We start from the raw sequence: 7,405 nt of genomic DNA on the forward strand, positions 1-7,405 counted from the left end.
ATTATTATACAGACGAGAGGTTCTGCTTTGGAAATATTCTATGCATTAAGTTAACGTCGGTTACCAGGTGTTCAATCCATATGAATTATATTTTTGTCTCTATGCATGGGACGTATATTTATGAGAAATGGAAATATGAAATCTTGTGGTCTATTAAAATTATGAAATGATTATTTATGATAAACTAATGAACTCACCAACCTTTTGGTTGACACTTTAAAGCATGTTTATTCTCAGGTATGAAAGAAATCTTCCGCTGTGCATTTGCTCATCTTAGAGATATTACTTGGAGTCATTTATGACATATTTCAAAAGACGTTGCATTCGAGTCGTTGAGTTCATCAAGATTATTATTAAATCAATTATAGTTAGATATATTATGAAATGGTATGCCTGTCGTCAACTTTCGATGTAATGAAAGATTGTCTTTTCAAAAATGAATGCAGTGTTTGTAAAATGTATCATATAGAGGTCAAGTATCTCGCGATGTAATCAACTGTTGTGAATCGTTTATAATCAATATGGACTTCGTCCGGATGGATTAGGACGGGGCGTTTCAATATACACCAAAGATGAAATACATAATATTGAATAAGTTGTGTATTACACATTAGTTGTACAATCTTTCAAGTGATGGCTACTTAACCATACGCAATTGAATAAATTGTGTATTATAATTAGTTGCAATACAAGAAGTATTGTACATTCGTATAGACATTAGCATTGTAATATTAACTGAAGCTACTACTATATCCTAGTACTTGAATAACATTTCAGCTCGAAATTATTACAAAACTAAACGACACCATAAACATATAAACCCACATGGCAGATAATGTTTCAAACACTTGTTTTATGTCACAGTAGTAGACCCAGATGACTTACTGCTTTGGCATTTAACTATGCATCTGAGTTTACATTAGATTCAACATCAATAAGTACCCAAACCCATTTACCTCTTTTTATCACCGGCTCTGTACAGACCAACTGGTAATTGGTATGTGGATACCTCCTTCCATGTTTTATACCTTTCAGTACATAGCCAAAGCAGCTAGTGTAAGATGCAGAGAAATGGGTACCATATCCAACAGAAAAATTATACAATCTGTGACAGAGAAGACACTCCAACACATACCAACGATATTACCCCTATATAATGAAACACATGGCAAACTCCGTCGTTTTAGTTATATCGGATTGTCGTTTTGAGTTTGCGCTAACATTACAACGGGTCCCTCAACTTCACCTTGATTTACACAACGACCCCTAGAGTTTACACTTTTTCAGGAGTATAAAGCGTAAATATCGAATTTTATTAAAATAAAAGAAACTAATTCCACCCGAATTTTCAACGGGCCCTATCTTCTCGCTCGGTTCGAGTTAAATTTTTTCGAGACCACCGTTCAACTCGAAAATTACTCACGAACACAACGGGACTAACTACGCGCGAAACGGACATCGTTAAAAAAAACACTAAATATTTCGGGCTATATTTCATATCGCTAGGTGCGAGTTAAATTTTACAGAAATCATCGTTCAACTCGAAAAAATCAAACGAACACAACGGGACTAACTACGCGCGAAACGCACATCGTTAAAAAAAACACTAAACATTTCGGGCTGTATTTCATACATATACATACACGTACAACAAACAACTCAACCTATTAGATATATTAGGTACCAAACAACATATTTCCAAATTCGACCGCGAGTGGAATACAACCGCAGCAACGCGCGGTCGAATTTTTTTCTAGTCATTATCCAAAAATAATGTTTCATAGCAAGATTAATAAGTAAAGAATAGAAAAGGGGCATGTGATGCATGTTTAATATTATCCGAATAGATAAAATGTTTACTTTAATATTTATTATGTGTGTTAATATGAGAGATACATGATATATATATATATATATATATATATATATATATATATATATATATATATATATATATATATATACACATTGAGCCTCCTACTTATCTATCCAGTCTAATAACAGCTGATGACAATTGATAATTTAGCAGGCCATGCAGTTGTACATATGACTTGGAAGAAAAAAAAAATGCACAGTTGAAGAATGATCAAATTTCATCAAGCAACATTATTATTAGATTCATGTAACAAAAGAAAAATAAACAAATGCAGTATCATCAAGCAACATTATAATTAGTTGCAATACTTGAAGTCATCTGCATTCCAATACTTAGCATTCTAATATATCAGTCGGTCTATATTAACTGCATTCCTTTAGTACAAAATTGACATTCATCTCGAAATTACCGTAGAACTAACCGACAACTTAACATAAAGATATATAGCCCACATGGTGGGTAATGCGCCATACACTTGTTTTAGATAATCACAGTAACAGACAAATATGACTTACTACTTTGGCAACTATCTTTGCATTTGAGGGTACATCAGATTCAACATCAAAAAGTACCCCAAACCCGGCCAATTACCTCTTCTTTCTTCGTTGGCTATGTACGGACACTACAACAAATTGTTGATTTTTTAACGCTTTTTTAATACATGCTTAACGTTTAAAACGGCACAGAATTATAATATTTGACGCTTTCATCTACGGTCGAAATATCCGGCGTCAGAAAATTTTAGTAAACCTTTAAGCGTTAAGGAGTTCTCCATTTTTTGGCTGCTAAAAGCGTCAAAAACACTTCACTTTTCAGACGTCTAAAAGCGTCAAAAACATTATACTTTTTGACAGTTGGAATCGTCAAAAACCTTATACTGCACGAAGTTATGCTAAGCTTTAATAGACCTATTACTTTTTGATGAGTAGAGGTATACTTTTTATCAAACAAAACTGAATAATAAAAGTGGAGCTATTATTAATGAATAAACATCCTTCAAGTCTACATTATTCATTGTCATATACATTTATAATTCAACTACTTTTAAAATACATAATACAGTCTAAATCGAAACCAAAATCTTCCAGTGAACATTCTTCATATCATAATCCAGCTTGCAAACCAAAATCTTGAAGTAATCAATTGAATAATCAGCAGGTTGAATGCTTCCACAAAATTCCATCGCAACTGAAGAACATGAAAGACACCAATGATCATATTTTTGTTAATCATACCATAAACGTAGTTTCATACTCTAATATCATTATATAGCAAGTTAAAAATAATACGAAAAAGTAGATTTTTCTATCGTTTAGTAACACAAAGCATCAAGTACCCTATTACAAATGATTAAAGAAAACAAAAGACAAATAAATAAAAGTGGAGCTATTATTAATGAATAAACATCCTTCAAGTCTACATTATTCATTGTCATATACATTTATAATTCAACTACTTTTAAAATACATAATACAGTCTAAATCGAAAAAGTAGATTTTTCTATCGTTTAGTAACACAAAGCATCAAGTACCCTATTACAAATGATTAAAGAAAACAAAAGACAAATAAATATATGATATATCACATTACATAGCAAGTTTAAATGGTTAAATTATACAAGAAAAATCAATTACCGTTCGGCCGGATACATCCATCTATAATTAGCTGGTCCACCAAGTTTGGACTCTAAAATCAAGTGGATAACTTATAAAAAGTCAACACTAAAGCTTGAATAACACTAAAAATTGAATTTGGTTTTTAAATCCACGCCTAAGGACTTCTATCAGTAACCATTTGAGTTCAGTTTTGATTTCTAAATTTTAAGTTTAATCGACGGTTGTTCAGAATGAGACCTAACCTGCGAATTAGCTAGCATGCAACCTTGATTTATGTGATCTGTATAAATGAGCTAGTACAGTTACTCTTTTTGCATAACCCGAATTATTTCAACATATTATGATTACTTCAAGATACCATAACTCAATCCAAACATCCCCAAATACAAATATTGATCAACAGACGAGGCTGGGATAGAGGTACCTGATAAGAAAGCATATATGATAAGATAACCACTCAAGCAAAATATGGCAGACATTAAATAAGTTTACACATCTTAGTTTGTTTGCATTCTATTCTTAAGTAACAACTCATACCCACGGTGAAAATGGCAACAAGTGAAAAGACTAAGAGTTGAAAGTAATAGACATTTTACCACTGTTTAATTCAGACTTTGGATCTTTCTTTTCCTTTATCACATCGAATACATCATGACAAAAGTCCTTCATGGAAGTAGATACCTGCATAGTCAAACAACAACGATTTAGTCAAAGATCTATATGAGTAGTGATCTTTGATCATTTTGGAAACACGGGCCTTATGATAGCTCTCTATAGCTGATCAAGCTATAGTTTGTGAACTGATAAAATTTTTGATTGAATAGTACATGTATATTTGTCATATGTCAACGAATTTTTAGAGACAAGGAACCACCTGACAAAATAGTTGTAGAAGCCTGGACATAAATAAAGACGCGGAATATTAGCATAAAGCTATTGTACATGAGTATTGTTTGTGTAGAAACATGAGGGCAATACCCAACTTAATGTATAAAATTGACAAGCATCACTGTTCTGCCGAACAAAACGAACCCGGCTCTGGGTGGTTAAGTTGATCCACTGATCTAGCACATTAGCTGACTTAAAAAGAGTAAGTCAAGAGAATTAATATCGCAAGACCCTCCACCTGAAGTCTTTTTGCACTTTTAACAAGATATGTATGGGGCACTGTACGATAGCAAAAAATATATATATCTTTCACCTCTATAGTTAACCACGTATTCAATTACCAAATCACAAAAAGAAGGATAAAATTTCACAAAAGATATCATGTAATTGGTCGAATGAGTGCTTACTGTTTAACCAAAAAGACAGTAAAGATTACTCACAACTGTTAACTGGATTTATACTCCGTAATGTACAATAGTAGTGCATCCTGTAAACATTTCCAGGGAAACAGTCAGATTAAAGACTTAAAAAATCGAAGTTGATGCAAATCTAATTAATATTATCTTCCGTAAGAAAATGGCAAGTACATATAATCAACATGGAGCACTTACAACACCATAATCATCAACAACTTCCACATGAGGACAGTTCTTCAATCTTAGTATACCATCAATATATCATCCAGATGTAGACAATTCTGTTCACTTTAAACTCCATAACTATATTTGCAGAAATCTGTTAATTAACCATTGATATTAATACGACTTTATATGATTAGTTACAAGAAAGAGGATATGAAATAGACTACAATTATAAGCAATTTGTTATAGTAAAAGTTTTGATTTCAGCTTCTGAATATCAACTCCAAAACCCTAACCTGTGAATCAATCAATTCAATGCAGCAAGCAAGTAATCTCCGATTTCAAACTATGAATCAATTACTGAATAAGCGAATTGAATAAACCCTAACTAAACTAATAGATACAACTAATTGATGAAACCCTAACTAAACTAATAGATACAACTAACTGATGAAACCTTAACTTGAAAATTGATAAAATGAAGAAAGCTACGAATGAGTTTGAGAACGATTCTAATACTGATTTGTAAATAGATGAACAAACCTGCAAACTAATACTGGCAACGAAGATGATGAATGATTCTGCTAAGGGCTTTCTTGTAAAGCTTCCGTGAATGGAATGGATATGCTCATGCGATGATGAAGAGGAACTGAGTAAGAACGATATACCTGTGAAATGGTTTTGTTAAGTTCTGGGCCAAAAACTAAATAATATGAGAAATGAACTACTCTGCATTTGGGCTTTTTGTATTCAGAAGCCTCCTTCCATATTTTACCCCTTTCAGTTAATTATCAACTCGTTGAATTGCATGCCCACTTACTCAAACTGCATATGCTTATTAACCATAAAATCAAACATACAGTGGAAACGATATGAAATCCTATTCCAGCTTTATCAACCGCAATGAATTTGAACTTATAAATTCTAAAAAGGATGACATACATACACAAAGACAGAAGCTATCCATATGAATATATATCCAAAGTTTCGAGTCTTGCAATCAAATTAACTCCTAATGTCTCAAATGTATTTACTTTTAAAAAAAAAAACAAAATCATTTAAACTGAAGCAAAAAATAACTTAGTTAAACTACTTTACCTTATGGTCAAATTAGTCAATTACGGCAGATGACAACTAATAATTTAGCAGACCTTGCGGTTATACATATGAGTTTAAACAAAATAGAACAAATACAAGAATGATCAAATATCATTAAGCAACATTATAATTGGAAACATAGTCAAAAACTCAAAATATCATCAAACAACATTATAACTAGCTGTGATACAAGATGTCATGTGCACTCTTAGGTTCTGATCTATAAATGTGTTATATAACTCACAGACCCTAATATCACCAATGCTATTACTAAAAACAAAAAACGCCTATGCCTAATATTACCTCACCTCATTGACATTAAAATTCTTAGCTTTCTATCACGCTCTGCCTTAATAGCAGATGGTGTTCTCTTCAATCCATCTAATTCTTCCATAACTTCTTTCTTAACAATTTCAATTGAGTTTAGCAGCAGTTTCTGTTCTGATGTCTTAAATCCAACATTTTGACTATCAACATCCTCAAAAATCCTCAAAGGATTTCCTAATTTCGACGCTTTAAACACTTGAGTTGTGTCACGATTAGTACTGTTATATGCATCCATACTGAGTGCAGAATTAATTAAGGATAGTGAGTGAGGCTATAAGTATCACAACAACGACAAAGGAACCCTAAATTTAAGTAAAATTAGGAAAAATAAAATAAAAATAAAAATAATAACAACACCTTGTGAGTGTGATCTTCCCTGCGACTGATTAGGGTTTAGATACCAGCGTTATTGATTAGGGTTTGAACGGATGAACTTTGTTTAAACAAAAACACCACCTTGTGATCTGCGATTGATTAGGGTTCAAATACCAGCGTGATTGATTAGGGTTCAAATACCAGCGTGACTGATTAGGGTTCAAATACCAACGTGATTAGTTAGGGTTTGAACGGATGAATTTTGTTTAAACAAAAACACCACCTTGTGATCTGCGATTGATTAGGGTTCAAATACCAGCGTGATTGATTAGGGTTTGAACGGATGAACTTTGATTAAACAAAAACAAAAACACCACCTTGTGATCTGCGATTGATTAGGGTTCAAGTACGAGCGTGATTGATTAGGGTTGTTCAAATACCAGCGAGATTGATTAGGGGGGTTTGAACGGATGAATTTTGTACCGGAAACTGATTTGGGTGTTTTTATTTTTATTGACGTATATCAACGCTTACCGTATTTATAGATACGCATCCAGCGTCAGTCAAACACAACCCTCAAAGTCAAACTAACGGTAATTATTAAAAGAGGTGATTCTTACCCCAATTTTGATCATGCACAATATTTAATACAGTAAAAAAATAGTATAACCGAAAATTAATTTGAACATTTAATTTTATTAGAG

At 32.5% G+C, this 7,405-nt stretch overlaps 1 long non-coding RNA gene across 3 annotated transcripts; it reads right to left on the reverse strand.

Annotated features, from left to right (window-relative positions):
• Window positions 1–2,859: 2,859 nt before the first annotated feature.
• LOC139847161 (uncharacterized) lies at window positions 2,860–7,190 on the reverse strand. 3 transcript variants are annotated; one of them, XR_011759351.1, is made up of 5 exons: window positions 6,744–7,190; window positions 4,992–5,115; window positions 4,089–4,867; window positions 3,735–3,916; window positions 2,860–3,064 (listed from the first exon to the last, which is right to left on the reverse strand). It is a non-coding gene; the product is annotated as an uncharacterized lncRNA (long non-coding RNA). The 3 variants fall into 3 exon arrangements; XR_011759350.1 differs by lacking the exon at window positions 6,744–7,190 and adding an exon at window positions 5,505–6,737; XR_011759349.1 differs by lacking the exon at window positions 6,744–7,190 and having other exon boundaries at window positions 4,992–5,471.
• Window positions 7,191–7,405: the final 215 nt, after the last annotated feature.

This window comes from Rutidosis leptorrhynchoides, chromosome 5, assembly GCF_046630445.1.
Source record: "Rutidosis leptorrhynchoides isolate AG116_Rl617_1_P2 chromosome 5, CSIRO_AGI_Rlap_v1, whole genome shotgun sequence".
In the NCBI taxonomy this organism is placed as follows: domain Eukaryota; kingdom Viridiplantae; phylum Streptophyta; class Magnoliopsida; order Asterales; family Asteraceae; genus Rutidosis; species Rutidosis leptorrhynchoides.